Here is a 15,968-nt window from a genome sequence, read left to right as displayed (position 1 = left end):
ATTTATTCTAAACGTTATCTAACATTGATCATGGAGAAAATAGCGTTATAATATCATTATGAATTTGACCGCTATCTATTTTACTAATCAAAATTTGTTAAAATACACGGCTTTGTTTTTACTTTAGTTACGCTTGGAATAGAGTAAAGGATATATTTAGACTTCACAGCAATATAACGTTAATATCAGATACAATAAATAATTAAAACACAGTCTTACCCTGAAAGACTAAATGTTTCAATGCTACTATCACGCTACCAGTAGAAGTTAGGTTTGGACTTGTATATCCACAATTATTTGCATATTAATTCGCCATCTTGACTTAAACTATCCAAAGTTTTAACAAATCTATTCAGTACTTTATTATTTCCACGCCAAACGCAGCGTACCTGCGCAACACAATAGTTTTCAGGTTTGTTTGTTTTTTAATTTCTATAAATTCTCTTATTTGGTTCTATTTTAAGTTGTACCCGTTTTATTAACTAACTGTTGTTCCAGTCTGTACGTGTTAAGGCGTGCGACTCGTAATCTGAGGGTCGAGGGTTCGCATCCCGGTCGCGCCAAACATGCTCGCCCTCCCAGCCATGGGAGCGTATAATGTGACGGTCAATCCCACTATTCGTTGGTAAAAGAGTAGAGCAAGAGTTGGAGGTGGGTGGTGATGACTAGCTGCCTTCCCTCTAGTCTTACACTGCTAAATTAGGGACGGCTAGCACAGATAGCCCTCGGGTAGCTTTGTGCGAAATTACAAATCAAACAAACAAACAAATCCAGTCTGTAACATGAGATTTTGTTCCATATGTTCTGGTATTATTGATTTATTCATCTTATATTTTTCTACCGCGTTTTTATGTTTCTTGACCCTGTGTTTTAATTTCTACATGTTTGGCCGATACAAACTACAAAGAATTTTATAAATAAAACAAACCAAACCACTACAAATGTATCGGAAAGAAGATAGCAAAATGCATTTACACAAGGAGGAACAACTTTATTAACAAAATCAACATGTTAGTCTAACGTACATGAATTTAACAATAAGTAATGAAATCGGAAGAGTCCAGTGAAAACCTTAAACTTTGTGCTGTTCTTCAAGTCATAAGTGTACACTAGCGGTACAAGTAACTTCGTAATCATTTACAAATACCACGATTGTGTGAACGGCTGTCAAAATGTTTCCAAGTTTTGTTCTTAGTCACAAAGAAAATAATGATTTTTTTGGGTAAGGTTGTCAGTTGTAAAAAACAAACAACAACTGTTATTAAATTAGGACATAATGTAGAAAAGTTGTGTTTATCATTACGATGTTGCTGTCCTTCACGGGCTGGTACGTTTCACAAATACATCATTTATTTAGATCATGGTTTCGCCAATAAAGGCGTCGTCAGGTGCAGATGTCTAAGTGTATGTGTGTTCTGGTACTAACAGGTAGCCTTATTTAAGATGTCATTGAATTATGCAGCTTTTTGACTGTGTTGGGTAAGATATATCGGTAAGAATACACTGTACGAGACTGTAGATATTGAAGAAAAACTGTACGATAGTGAAAATTTGAATTAAGCAATGTGAATAAGTGAAAGAAAAGTAAACCAGCTAGGAGTAAAAAGGCGGGCAATGAAGGAAGAGCCTAGTTACAAATCAATTGTCTTTACAGTGATATGGAAAACGTGGATTTGGGGAGATATTTCTCGATCTAAATATGACCACGGAAGTGATAGCAAACACGTGCCGAGAAGGAAATTTGAAAATATTTTTGAAGTCAAAGTTTAAGAGTTCGTGAAACCACTTGGAATCAAACGGGTAGACACTCGAAAGCTGAGAGACAAATGTAGGTTTTCAGATCTAAAAAGGCCAGAGCAATATCGGATCTCATTCTCTGGTGGCCACCAAAGTTATCTGTAGGACACCAACGTAAGTTGAGTCAACTAAACCATGTAGCAATGAAGGTTGGGCACTAACAGGCGATAGAGTTTAACTCTATTAAGATACTGATACAGCCAGTCTTGGAGCCCGAGTTGGTTCACTACTGTCAGCCTACAAAGGTTAATTTGTAAGATGTGACAGGTACAATGAGTGGGTTTTATTTGGAAGCTCAGGAATGGCATGCAAATTTTAAAAATTAGTGGTGAAGATGTGCAATTTCTATGTAGAGTTTATAATCTGAGGAAGAAATTAGAATAGAATCTCTCATCAATGGGGTAGAAGCAGTAAATAAAGATAAGAGTAAACTATCAGAAATGGCAACAGAAATAAGAGGAACTTCAGCTGTTGCGAAGGATACAATGGTTAATATCGACTAGAGAAGTTGAAACAGTTGTAGTAAGTCTAGCAGTAGAGGACTTAATTATAAAGAGCAGGCTATATTAAGTAGCATATTTCTGACTTTGGCTTGTTCATATAAGGAACTAAGAGGTGGAAGGATAACAAAAGAAATAGATAGGAATAGGTATGCAATGCATAAGGAAGTTATTATTGTACGTAATTATTTAGTATGCTACGTTAATAGAATAGCCTGTGGAGTAAATAGGGAGGGAAGAACTGGATTATGCTATCGAGGAGCAGAGGGACGTAACTAATATAACAACGAATATAATGGAGGATGCTAACAGTTTGTTTGTTTTGAATTTCGCGCAAAACTACTCGAGGGCAGTCTGCGCTACCCGTCCCTAATTTCACAGTGTAAGACTAGAGGGAAGGAAGCTACTCATCACCACCCACCGCCAACTCTTGAGCTACTCTTTTACCAACGAATAGTGGGATTGACCATCACTTTCTAACGCCCCCACGGCTAAAAGAGCGAGCATGTTTGGTGCGACCGGGATTCGAACCCGCGACCCTCGGATTACGAGTCGAACGCCTTAACACGCTTGGCCATGCCGGGCCAGACAGTGATGAAGCGCGCGACATTAGCGATGACCTGAGGCAGTGCAGTTGCTGATTACTAAATTTGGGATAAAAAATAAATTATGGAAAAAGTTTATTCCGAAACTCGAGCTGGAAACAATTGTATATATGCAAAAATGGCTCGTTTGGGTTCAGAAAATATTTTACATAGAAGAGCGAAAACGTTTCGACCTTCTTCGGTCATCGTCAGGTTCACAAAGAAAGAGGTAACTGACCGGAAGCTGACCACATGTTTGGAAGGGGTTGTGTAACTGAGTGTCGGAATGTAGAGAGCGGTGTTAGATGTTTGGCAGAGACAAAAGATCTGCCACAACAAAAAACTAGAAAAACTAAGATACAAACAACATAAAAGACACCAACACGACAAACCGTTGACTAACCTCATAATTAACAGATCCGACCGACAATTAAACACAGACGAGATACATCTACTTAACAAAGGACTCAACTTCGCAATAGCACCTACGTACATTCCAACCATAGAAATCGAAACATGTTTAGAAGATCTAGCCAGGAGACTTGTGATACTTTCTACAGAAAACAAAAACAAGGAAACAACCAAATACAATCAACAGAAAGAAGACAACTTAGATAATTTTATTGACATCCAACATCCAAACTTCCCAGGTAAAATAAAAAATTTATATTTTCCAGAAACACCTAAAAACAACATCTTAAACGATTTTTTCAAAGAATTTTCTCACAAAACCATCAACATAATTTCACAAAACAGAAAGCTAAAAAATAATCTTACAAAAAGAGACATTAATTCCATTATAAACCTAAAACAAGACAAAAACATAAAAATTCTAAAAGCAGATAAAGGTAACGCTATAGTCATAATGAACACGAATGAATACATCCAAAAAATGAAGAACATCCTATCAGACACGAACAAATTTAAACCAATACGCACAAATCCAACAAAGACACACGAGACGCTACTGAACAAATTACTACTAAAAATGAAAAAAGCCAACACAATTTCACAAACACTTTATTCCTACCTACGTAAAACCGACTCACGCACACCACAAATATACGGCATCCCCAAACCTCATAAACCAGATTGTCCATTACGACCAATAATGTCCACATATGAATCGTTTAATTACAATCTTGGTAAATACATAGCATGGTTTGTTTGTTTTCGAATTTCGCACAAAGCTACTCGAGGGCTATCTGTGCTAGCCGTCCCTAATTTAGTAGTGTAAGACTAGAGGGAAGGCAGCTAGTCATCACCACCCACCGCCAACTCTTGGGCTACTCTTTTACCAACGAATAGTGGGATTGACCGTCACATTATACGCCCCCACGGCTGGGAGGGCGAGCATGTTTAGCGCGACTCGGGCGCGAACCCACGACCCTCGGATTGCGAAGCGCACGCCTTAACGCGCTAGGCCATGCCAGGCCTACATAGCATGGACATTCTCCAAATATGTAACATCATCCAGATCATTCATCAAAGACTCATTTAATTTCAAGTCTAATCTAAATCCACCTTAATCATAAAGCCTTAATGGCCAATTTCGATGTTATATCCCTCTTTACAGAAGTTCCAACCACTGAAGCCTGCAAGATAGCCTTAGAACTCTATATCCGAGACCCTAACCCAACTATAGACATTCCCAGCAACCAATTAGCAACCCTCATGGAATTCACCACAATAAAGACAAACTTCATGTTCAACACCCACAACTGTATACAAACAAATGTCCTAAGCTTGGGCAACCCAGTATCACCAGTTCTAGCCAATATTTGTGTGACACAAGTTGAAACACAAGCAATTAACACAGCATTACATCCACCACTATACTGGTACAGATATGTAGATGACACGGTTGCAGGATTCAAATCTACAGAACACATACTTAATTTTTTCAATCACATTAACTCTATACATCCCAACATTAACTTCACATGTAAACAGGAAGAAAGCAATCAAATATCATTTCTTAACCTCAAAATTACAAGAACCGACACACAATTCAAAACAGAAATCAACCGAAAAATTACCCATACTGGACTATACATTCCTTGGGACTCAGCACATGAAACAAAACAAAAACTTAACATATTAAGAAACCAAATAAACACAGCCATAAAACTATGCTCACCAGATAAAATTAACGATGAATTAGACAAAATAAAACAATACTTGTTCGAAACGTTGTTCGCTCTTCTATGTAAAATATTTTCTGAATCCAAACGAACCGTTTGTTTGTTTGGGAATTTCGCACAAAGCTACTCGAGGGCTATCTGTGCTAGCCGTCCCTAATTTAGCACTAGAGGGAAGGCAGCTAGTCATCACCACCCACCGCCAACTCTTGGGCTACTCTTTACCAACGAATAGTGGGATTGACCGTCACATTATACACCCCCACGGCTGGGAGGGCGAGCATGTTTAGCGCGACGCGGGCGCGAACCCGCGACCCTCCGATTACGATCACACGCCTTACGCGCTAGGCCATGCCGGGCCACAAACAAACCGTTTTTGCATATATATTTTTCTACAAGTGGGTTTTCTCGACATCACTGGACACAATTGCGCTATTCACTGGCCACAAGTGGCCAGTGGCCGTGGAGTTACCTGCCCCTGGTCTAGAATATCTTATCGTTAATACTGTTACTGCTTAGCATTCATTTGCTATAAAACTAAGAAAATTCTTTTAAAAGAAACATATTGTAATAAAAATAAAGTCAAACGAAAATTTCGTTCAGGTAAGTAAAGCAATATAAAAATCCCAGACTGAGTTAGTTACTCAGTATCTTTTTTGTTTGTTTTGGAGTTTCGCACAAAGCTACTCGAGGGCTATCTGTGCTAGCCGTCCCTAATTTAGTAGTGTAAGACCAGAGGGAAGGCAGCTAGTCATCACCACCCACCGCCAACTCTTGGGCTACTCTTTTACCAACGAATAGTGAGATTGACCGTAACATTATAACGCCCCCACGGCTAGGAGAGCGAGCATGTTTGGCGCGAACCCGCGACCCTCAGATTACGAAGTGCACGCCTTAACGCGCTAGGCCATGCCAGGCCTTACTCAGTATCAATTAGTGAGTTACTCAATGTTTGTTAGGACCCAGCATGAGCAGATGGTTAGGACGCTCGTGTGTCCGAATCCCCCTTCCACCAAACACGCTTACGAAGGTTGTCTTCGTGTAACTTTGGGCAAAATTCATAACAAAGAAACAGAAATAATAATACAAACTGGTTTCACGCAAAAGTTAAATGATTGGATTAGAACTTATATTTTCATTTCAATACTTTATTTCATCTGTGTAACAATATATGTGCACAATCACTGAATTTACCGTGATACATTTTAAAACATCATACCAAAGACATAAACAAATAAAAGATTTAAACATGTACATTATAGCAAAACATGATTAATCTGTGACATCAGCAGTAATATTTGTTTACGTTGGGCACTCAACTGAACAGGAGAAAGGTGTTTACTTCTAAAGACAGTATTACCCATTTGGTGGCAATGCGTCATGATTGTGTTTTTAATTATATGATTATGAATTTTTATCATACACCATAAAACATCTTATTTTCACATATAGCCATTATGTTAGTTTATGAATCATTAGCTGTTTCCAGTTAATAAATTGGAAAAACATTTGGTAAATGGATGAAATTGGGTTAATCTTAAAATTCAGTGAGAAATGTTTTTAGTAAAATGTAATAGTAAGCAAGTTATATAGAACTTAATAATTAAAATAAGGTTTTATAAAAGTGTGTTTATTTATATGTTTATTAACTTATAACAGTGCTTCTTTTTTTTCTACTTTTATATTTATAGTATGTGGCTCTGAAACTTTTCAGAGGTATTGGTCCAAATTTCTTATTAGCACAGATGTGCTTGTTTCTGTTGTGGATGCTAAAGATGCCAGAAGGTTAACAGTTGTACTTGAGCTGTACAAGCTTTTAGCTGATGAACGTCTGCAAAAGGTTCATTTTTTAATTTTGGCAAACAAGCAGGTAGGCTAAGGAAGAGATAAAGAAAACTTTAAAAACTTAAATGTACAACTGATTATTTTCTAGTAAAAATTTTGTACTTTCTGAATTGGAACTAGACACATACAATGTTTCAGTAGTTGAACAAAGTGGAGATATAAAAACAAAATGATTATCTAATATATATATATATATATATAGATGGATAGATAGATAAAGAACCTAAATTATGGAATTAATGTTACATTGTAGGTATTGTATAGTAATATTTACTACACTGACTATTGTAAACCAAAGCAGTTGGCTTCCTGTTATTTTCGTATTAAACAAATTCAGACAAATTAAAACTGTCATTCGTTTACACATTAAGCTTAATTCATGTTTGATACAAATTGTGATAGTTTCTAAAAATGTAATTTTTGTATCTATACTTTAATCGATTTTCTTCAAGAAAATAAATTTTATTCTTTACAAAAATGTGTCGACTTTAGTATATACATATATATATGTATTACACCTTCATTTGTAATGTTTGATGCCATAAAGCTGTGGTTAAAGTTGTTCATGTATTTAGCCTTTGTATGGTACTTGGAGATTCACAACATAACTTCAGAAAAGTATGGTTTGAACTGTGTTTTCATTTTTCTTCTCTTTCATACTAAACAGAAACAAATAATGTGCACGTTAGATCAGTATCAGTGAACAAACGTATGAACTATATTTTGATGAATCAGAAAGTTTATGAACCCAAATTACTTTATATGTTCCAGTATATTATGTCCTTTCTAAGTTATTACGATTTATTGATGGAACTTCAAGTGGGAAGACTGAGATTTCAAGCAAATGTACCAAAACAATGTCATTGCTGATATATCAAAGGTTATGAAACATACTTCCTATGATTGGTCAAAGTGCACGTTATACGTTAACTTCCATGTACTATATGCAACTAAAACCACCAATTTAATCAGGTAGCTAATTCTGAATGTCTAAATGAAAGTTTAATAAAAAAAGCTGTCACTACATTTAACATGGCAAAAACATACTTTTAGGTGAATAATTGTTATCACTGAGAAGAATGAAGTGTATACAGATGATTAAGATTTAATAATAATAATAATACCCACTTTTGTTTCTTGTCAGACTTTCTTTTTACAATAGTGTTAAAGTGAAATGAATAAAATCTATTTCCCATCACTGAACAAGTAGGTTCCAATAGGTGATGTGGAAGATGTGATTGCAGTTGTGTTATTTGTACTTGAAACAAAAGATTGATTTTGGAAAGTGGTTAGCTGAAATTTCCTTGTATTATTACTGTACAGCTATCTTAAAGTTGATTATTTCATAACAACAAAAGTCTGTTATAAACTTACTAATTTTGGGAACAAGAAGATGTGGTGTATTAAGGTAAATCTTCAGAGCAATAGGATAGGTCCTCTTAATAACAAAAAGTTCAATAGGATTATTATTATGAAGTCATTCAGAATTCTGTGTCTTTGACTGAGTTTGAGAAAGAAAGACTAGACACAATGTAAACCACTTCAGTGAAAACTTTCTGTTTATATTCTAAAACAACCAAAATAATGAGTACAGTATGAATGGCACTACCTTTACTGTATAGTCAACTCTCTATGCTTTGTAAACCTGAGTAAACTTGAGCAAGCTGGTTTTGAAAATAATCCTTTAAACATGTTAAATTGGGTTGCTTGTACCACAAAAGTTTCTCTTTTGAGTAAAGTTGATGTGAAACTGAAATTCCATTTACTATCAGAAGTAAGCTACAAAATGTAACATGGAAAGAGAATATGTAGAGAAAACAAGTATTTTGTGTTAACTTTGATGCACCACTATGTCGCACATTGTCGTAACTTTCATGCACCACTATGTCGCACATTGTCGTAACTTTCATGCACTACTATGTCACACATTGCCTTAAATATGATGTATCACTATGTTACACATTGTCTTAACTATGATGTGCCACTATATTACACATTGTCTTAACTGTGATCTACAACTATGTTACGCATTGTCTTACCTAAAAAATGCTTTAATATGAAGTGGTATGAAAAATATATTTCTCAATCTATTTTATTATATGGACTATTTAACTTTTAACTTAATTTATTTCATTCTATAGACTTTTTAACTTAATCTATTTTATTCTATGGACTATTTAACTTTTAGTGCGATGTTCTTTTATTTTTGAAGTGATATGGGTGATGTAGTTTTAGTTATAATACTAATAAACATTAAGAAATAGTGATTTTTTATAGAACATCAAGTTAAACATATTCAGAGTAACAAAAATGTATTGTTTACATATAGTATTACATTTATGCAATTCCATAACTATTTACATTATTAATATACGGTCCTATGTTAAACAGAAACTCCATATCCAATATTTCTACAATTTTATAGAGGAAAATCTATATAGTGTGAGGAAATTGAATTTTTTTAGTTGATTTCCTCAAATCATTTTTTAGGGAAGTTACTGAAATGCAAGAGAGAAAAAAAAGTTACTTTCCCACAAGTGGAATTAGCTTTTGGGAACATTTCATCCCCTTGTTATCGACTATGTATCTTTCTGATGAGTTGTCTTTTTACTTTTTTGTTGTAATAGTGTAATTGTTTTCTGCATATATGAGGTATTTCATGCAAATAAACCTGAATATATTCATTACATTTTTTATATTGCATGAGATATCTTGGGTTTTTATTAAAAGTTTTGTTAGACTTTTTTTTTCATATAATACAGTTGATAAACTTAAAACGTATTCATGTTTCACTTGTACCTCTACTTTAACAAAATAAAATAAAAACATACTTAAGAAAAAAAAAACAAGAGAAGGGCTAATATATAGCAGTTAACATTACAGACTAAATTTTAGATGACTATTACTATTTACAATGAAAAGACTCAGTTATCAAACAGATGGCTTGAACTTGAGAGCTTACTAAGAGACCATGGTATTATGTATCAAATTTTATAACACTATGTTCCCAGAACATGAGTGTCACCTTACAATTGTTGGTCAGTTACTTGAGATATAAGGGAGGTTATGATTGATATATCACCTGATCTACCATTAGAGGATACAACTGTCAATATTCTTGCTCAGCATGCAGTCTTGTTTTAATACTCCCCATAAACATAGGAACAAAGACAGCTGGAGTGAGATGAACTTAATGGCCTTCTCTACTATATGTTACTCAAAGTTGTGTATATATGCACACACACACTCACATACACACATATACAGAATAAAGTATGAAATTAGAAAAAAAGACAATAATATAAGATAGAAATGGACAATATATTCATAAACAGCCTGTACAATACAAATGTCTATGTATAGAACTATGGTACAATGGTGTATTTGACCTGATTGCAGAAAGTTAATAATTCTTTGTACTACTATTCAAAATAAGAAGTTTTACACATACTTTAAACATTATCTCTCAATATTTCATATAAGAAACTTTCTCCAATTCAAGTAGGCCTCATTACTTAAATTCATTTGTTTATGCTGTTCAATACTCACTTGCAAGTACTAGTAAGTGCAGAGAAGTCAATGTTCGGAGATGAACATGAAATTATATACACAATATTTAGCATTTTTCTAATTTTTCAAGAAGTTTGACAGATATACTTTTAAAAGTAGTTCTTTTGAATTGGTTGTTACAGGAGGGATCTTCCAGCAAGAAGTAGACTATTCCATCAGGAATTTAACCAAATTCTGCTTTGTTACTGGTCATTACAGAACTTATTTCTCTTCCTTTTCTAATACATTTGGTGAATTCATCTAAGACAATTAACTTATGTTGTATAGAGACAAACCAATATAACTCTGGTCTCGTAACTAAGATTATTTTATCCTTGTCTTTCATCATTGACACATTAACTACTAACTGCCTTTTAGTGACGTTGTTACTCAACAACCATGTCTTAGAACTGGTAATTGTAAATTTTTGCACTTCTAAGGTAGCAACTGGAATGTGTACCAGGCTAACTCCTTATTTGGAATTTTAGTTCACCAGTGTCCACATTTTCTGTATATCATTTTTGTTTTTTTTACCTACTGCCTTCTCCATAAAATATGATTGAAAATAGAAATGCACTTCTTTGAACCATTAAATATGTATGCACTTAGTATTTGTATTCCACACATATTTCAATTCTCCCTACTTAGTAAGTTTGGTCTCTTATAAAACTTTTGCCATACAATCTCTTTGACCTACCTGTGTCAAGGTGTTTAACATTACTTTACTTTTAATTATACTCAAACTAATTAGTCCATTAGGATATCTTTTATATAAGATTAATAGTTAATGCATATATTACTTCTTCAAATATTAATATCATATCATAAGGCTTATATGAAAATTACCAGAATTTCCTATATAAAAAACTCTATGTTTGTTATTTGTTACGTTTCCTTATTTTTATACAAAACATAAGAAATGCCAAAATAAAAAATAATGATAAAAAAATAGGTATTGATACAGTTGAAAACAGTACACAGTTGTATATATATTCAAATAATACTATAATAATGTCAATATTTCTACAATTATTTAGAAAAAATCAAGTGCAGAATGAAACACAAATAAACCAAATAGTATTTTGTTAAACTCTACTTATCTGAAGGCAGTAAAAATATTTTCTTAGAACATTTTTCCTTTCAACCTGCTACCTTCTCTATACTGTATGTTACATGTATTGTAAAATAAAAATGTGATTGTTGGAAACCATTAAATATGCATATACTTTGTATTCCACAAATACTTCAGTGTATAAGCATACAAATACATAAAACCTAAACGTGTTATTACAATGTAATTGTGAATTAATGGATCATGTTAACCAACAAGTATTACTGTGTTATATGTTTGCAGGATATAAGTGGTGCACTTTTCTCCAAAGATGTTACTGAAGCTCTAGGAATAGTGGATCTTCTTGAACAAGGTCACAAGGTGGAAGTTTTGCCACTCTAGGTCCCTGCAGAACTTCCTTGTAACATTACCTTAATTGTAAATTTCAATTTAATTATATGTATCCTAATTTGTAGTGTAATTTGAAAACAATTTATGTCACAGATCGTATAAATATATTATACTAATTATAGAAAGTGAGAAAACAACTGGTTCAGCAATGAGTCTTATAGGCTCATATGTAACAAGGTATTATTTTCCTTTTTATTTCGACTTAATTGGTTACAACGATTCAAAAATTTTAAATATACTAATGTGCATTGTAAACTGTTTTAATAATTTATGTGTGGTATGACTCTTAAATTAATATTCACTGTTTTATTAATTTACGTTTGATATGGTCCTTTAAATAAATTAATATTCAAAACTAGTGGTATTTGAATAAAAAGTATTTTTTATAAAAAAATGTGTTTCTAACAGTTCATTGATGTGAGCTAGAGAAAGACAGAATAATTGTATACATTTTTATTTTTATTTTGGTACATATGTTGAATAACTACATAAGGAAGTATAAGTTTGTTAAGTGTAGAAAACATATCACTTTGTTTACTAAATAGTGTTAATAATTTCTGGTAGTATTTTTACTGAACATATCACAAAAAATGCTTGATTTCTGTGTGTAAATTTGTTGCCAATGTTGGAATTCATGATATTTTTAGATTTTGTTTTTTTATTGTTAATTTTCAATGGTAGTTAATGTATCTTTAATTTGTATTTCTATAATACCTTCAGAATGTCATTCAGAATTACATGCAAGATCAAATAGCTGTAGACTATTTGTACGATGAATTATAGAAAGATAATTATTACCATAAAGTTCCAGTATGTTATGTTTCAAGTTTTCCATTGGTAGATGCTACTTATCAAAAAGGATTATTTTGTTCTTAGCTGTGACATTATCTGCTTATTTTTAAGTAACATTTTTCATCCAATTGGTAGCTGTAGGTGTGATGAACAAAATGTGTATGTATATTACTAAGGAAAGGGCTACTTTCTCAAATATTTGACAAAGTTTAAATCCTCATGATTCTATATGTATTTAATCCTTTTTGTACTGTTGGTAATTTTCTCCATTGAATGTGTATTGTTCATTCATCATTGAAGATTTTAGTTGTCTTATATTTTGTTGATTGAATTTTACATTGCAATTATAAAATCTAATTACCTCATATTTATATTCAATAAAATTATGTAACAGTTTTGTAGATTTTAACATAAGAGAAAAAAACAAATTTAACAATTGTGTCTCTTTAACCTGAATGATATTTTAAAACTACTCTTAGAAAACAAAATTAATAAACATAACTTTGTAAATGAAAGACAAGACAATAAGCCTAAGGTAGAAACTACAGTATGTTGTCAAAAGTACCTTGGTAAAAAAGTTACAACAGAAATTACAGTTTCACTGCAGAAAAGGCACATCTTAACCTCTGTTAAAAATCTTTGTATGTGTGAGGGAACATTATGACCACTAAAAGCAAAAATGGGTGTTAAACCTCACAACTTAAACTGACATTGAACATCTGCATCTGGTAGTGAAAATGTAGTTGTTTTAAATGAAAAATATTAAAAAAAATAAAACTAACTATTCTAATTGGAACTCACTGGTGAGTGAAAAGAAAAGCTTATACAATAAAGTTTGTACCTTCATCATGATTAGAGTTCTATAAAACTAATATTTTAGATGTCTAGATCAAAAGTTAAAACTATTCTTGAATTCAGTAATTTAATTTTCCTTTCACATTCTGAAATGTAGCAGATAACATGCTGTTAAAAGTGAACTGTCGGCAAAATGAACTTAAATACACGTGCTATGTAATACACAGGCACTAGATAGTTATAAGTTTAGCATGTGTGTGTACAGTTGTGGTTTATCCAGCTTGAAATAACTTTAGTTACACAATTGCATCACTTCTAGCATAGTAATCATAATATTGATTTCAAACCATACTTTTACAGGGTTTGAATAATGATAAATTGTCAAGGTGACCACGGTGCTTTATGGACACATCAGATTCATTCTAACATTTAACATGTTGCGTACTGTTTATATATTAACGCTGATGCCTGACTCACGTTATTTACCTAGTTTACAGAGAGTTCTTGTTTTATCTATATCCTCATCTCAAGAAGTCTCTCTTCTATCAGATATAGTTTTCCTCTTGCTCCTCAATATCCACTATAATTTTCTTTTAACACTCTTTTCCTCAGTGTTACAGAAGGTTCTGTGATAATACAATTGTGTAAAAAGCCACCAATATTGTGCCCTTTTGTCCTCCTTCAACAAATCTGTACATGTATCTCTTTATCATTGCTCATATAATGTTGGGAAAGCAAATCAGTTAAAAAAAAACAAAAGAGCAAATTGTTCCTGGTGAAGAAATTCTATCTTTTGAATATGTTTTGATTTTAGAGTTTTTTGTTTGTTTTATTGTTATGTAATTGTTTGCAAATGAAGTGGAACATATTAAAATGGAAAAATACAACAAACATTTGTTAATAATCTGTTTATATCAAAACAGGTATAATGGTTAACAATATGGTTTACTGATTTTAAACCACCTACATTGTAGTTTGTATCTTAATTTTATCTGTTTTATGTGATGCTGGGTGTTCAGAAAAACCTTTGCTAATATTTGATATAGTTCAAATAAATATGAAGAGTCAAAATAACAGAATCTCACTAAAATATGACTGTTAAAGTGGAAGAGGTAGCAAAAAAATAGTAACGCATATTAAATGTTTAGTTCATCAGATACAAATAATGTGAAATGACGGCATCCAAGTAACTTTAATTTAGGTTCAATTTTATGAATTTTATTCACTTAGGAATGGAAAGTCAAATTTATTTGAGGTACAAAAGGATAGTGGTGTGATAATATGCTGTCAAATACTTATTAACAGTTTAAAAAATATTAATTTGACTATGCAAAAATCAAAAGTACTTAAAGTGTACTTAATAGATTTATTAAAGTCATTCTGTAGGTACAAAAATGTAAAATTATTATTCATATGTTTCAATAAGTAATATTTTGTTGAAAGCCAATTAAAAACTTACATCTGCAAAAAAACTTTGTAACACTTTAAATATTTTAAATCAATTTCATTGCTTAAAATAGCCTAGAAATTTTGCTGCATTTATCTTCCTCAATTATGTGTTGTTCTTGTTTAGTTTTTAATCAGTTGATTTAATTACTGTCTAAATTAGGGTATCTTGTTGTTTCTCCAAGTACAACCTGGTAATTATAGTTGTGTTGTTTTTTTAATTTCAGTTAGTGTTTATGTTCACATTTCATAAAATAAAACTTCATTTCAAAATATTTTATTTAGCTACACTTAGAAATAGTCAAATGTGTTCATTATTAACTTTTGTATTTTATAATATTTTACCTTATAAAGTTATAATTTTTCAAAAATTTTAAACCTTTTGTCAGGTTTTATGTTTGTAAGTATAAGAATAGCACATTCAATTAGCTTTTCTTCAGTCTGGTTAGAAGCTATAATCTTGGGCAAAAAGTGTGATTTCAGCTGTTACTACATAGAAATAAATAACAATATATACTGATTTTGTATCTGTCTTAACTTATTGCTTAGAGTACATGCTTTCTTGCATATCTCAATCGTGCTTCTAAATGAACAGGCTTTAAATATGTAGTTCTACGAGGACGGCATGATTTTGAACCCAGAAGAGCGTAACGTATTCGTAACTGTAAAAGTGCTTACTTCAACCCCAGTTTCCCTTACCAGTTTCTTTATTTCATTACGTGTTAAACGAGGGTTCTTACTAATTTCTCTGAGAACCTTCCTCTTAGTTCTTTCTGGAATTTTGGTGCAGCGTCCGGAACGAGGGAGGTTAGCAGTTGATCCTGTTAGCTTAAACTTGGCAATTAGGCTTTGAATAGTAGATTTCGGTACGTTAAGTTGTGTAGCAATGCCGGAAAGAGACACATGAGACTTGTATTTTGCAATAATTCGGTTTTTTAAATTACTGGACAGTTGTTTCCTGATCGCTATGATGACCAAACAGATAATGACAGAGACGGCGCTAAATTGTCGGAAGTAAATGTTTTGCTGGCTAAATTCCAATAATTATGAACCCAGT

General features: G+C 32.6%; 1 long non-coding RNA gene across 2 annotated transcripts; it reads left to right on the top strand.

Moving 5' to 3' along the window:
* Positions 1–6,400: 6,400 nt before the first annotated feature.
* Positions 6,401–15,430, top strand: LOC143253687 (uncharacterized). Of its 2 annotated transcripts, XR_013029773.1 has the most exons (3): positions 6,401–6,534; positions 6,714–6,892; positions 11,771–15,430. It is a non-coding gene; the product is annotated as an uncharacterized LOC143253687 (long non-coding RNA). The 2 variants fall into 2 exon arrangements; XR_013029772.1 differs by having other exon boundaries at positions 6,409–6,892.
* Positions 15,431–15,968: the final 538 nt, after the last annotated feature.

The sequence above is a fragment of the Tachypleus tridentatus genome, chromosome 6 (genome assembly GCF_004210375.1).
Source record: "Tachypleus tridentatus isolate NWPU-2018 chromosome 6, ASM421037v1, whole genome shotgun sequence".
Taxonomy (NCBI): Eukaryota; Metazoa; Arthropoda; class Merostomata; order Xiphosura; family Limulidae; genus Tachypleus; species Tachypleus tridentatus.
This window is presented reverse-complemented; position numbering and strand designations above follow the sequence as displayed.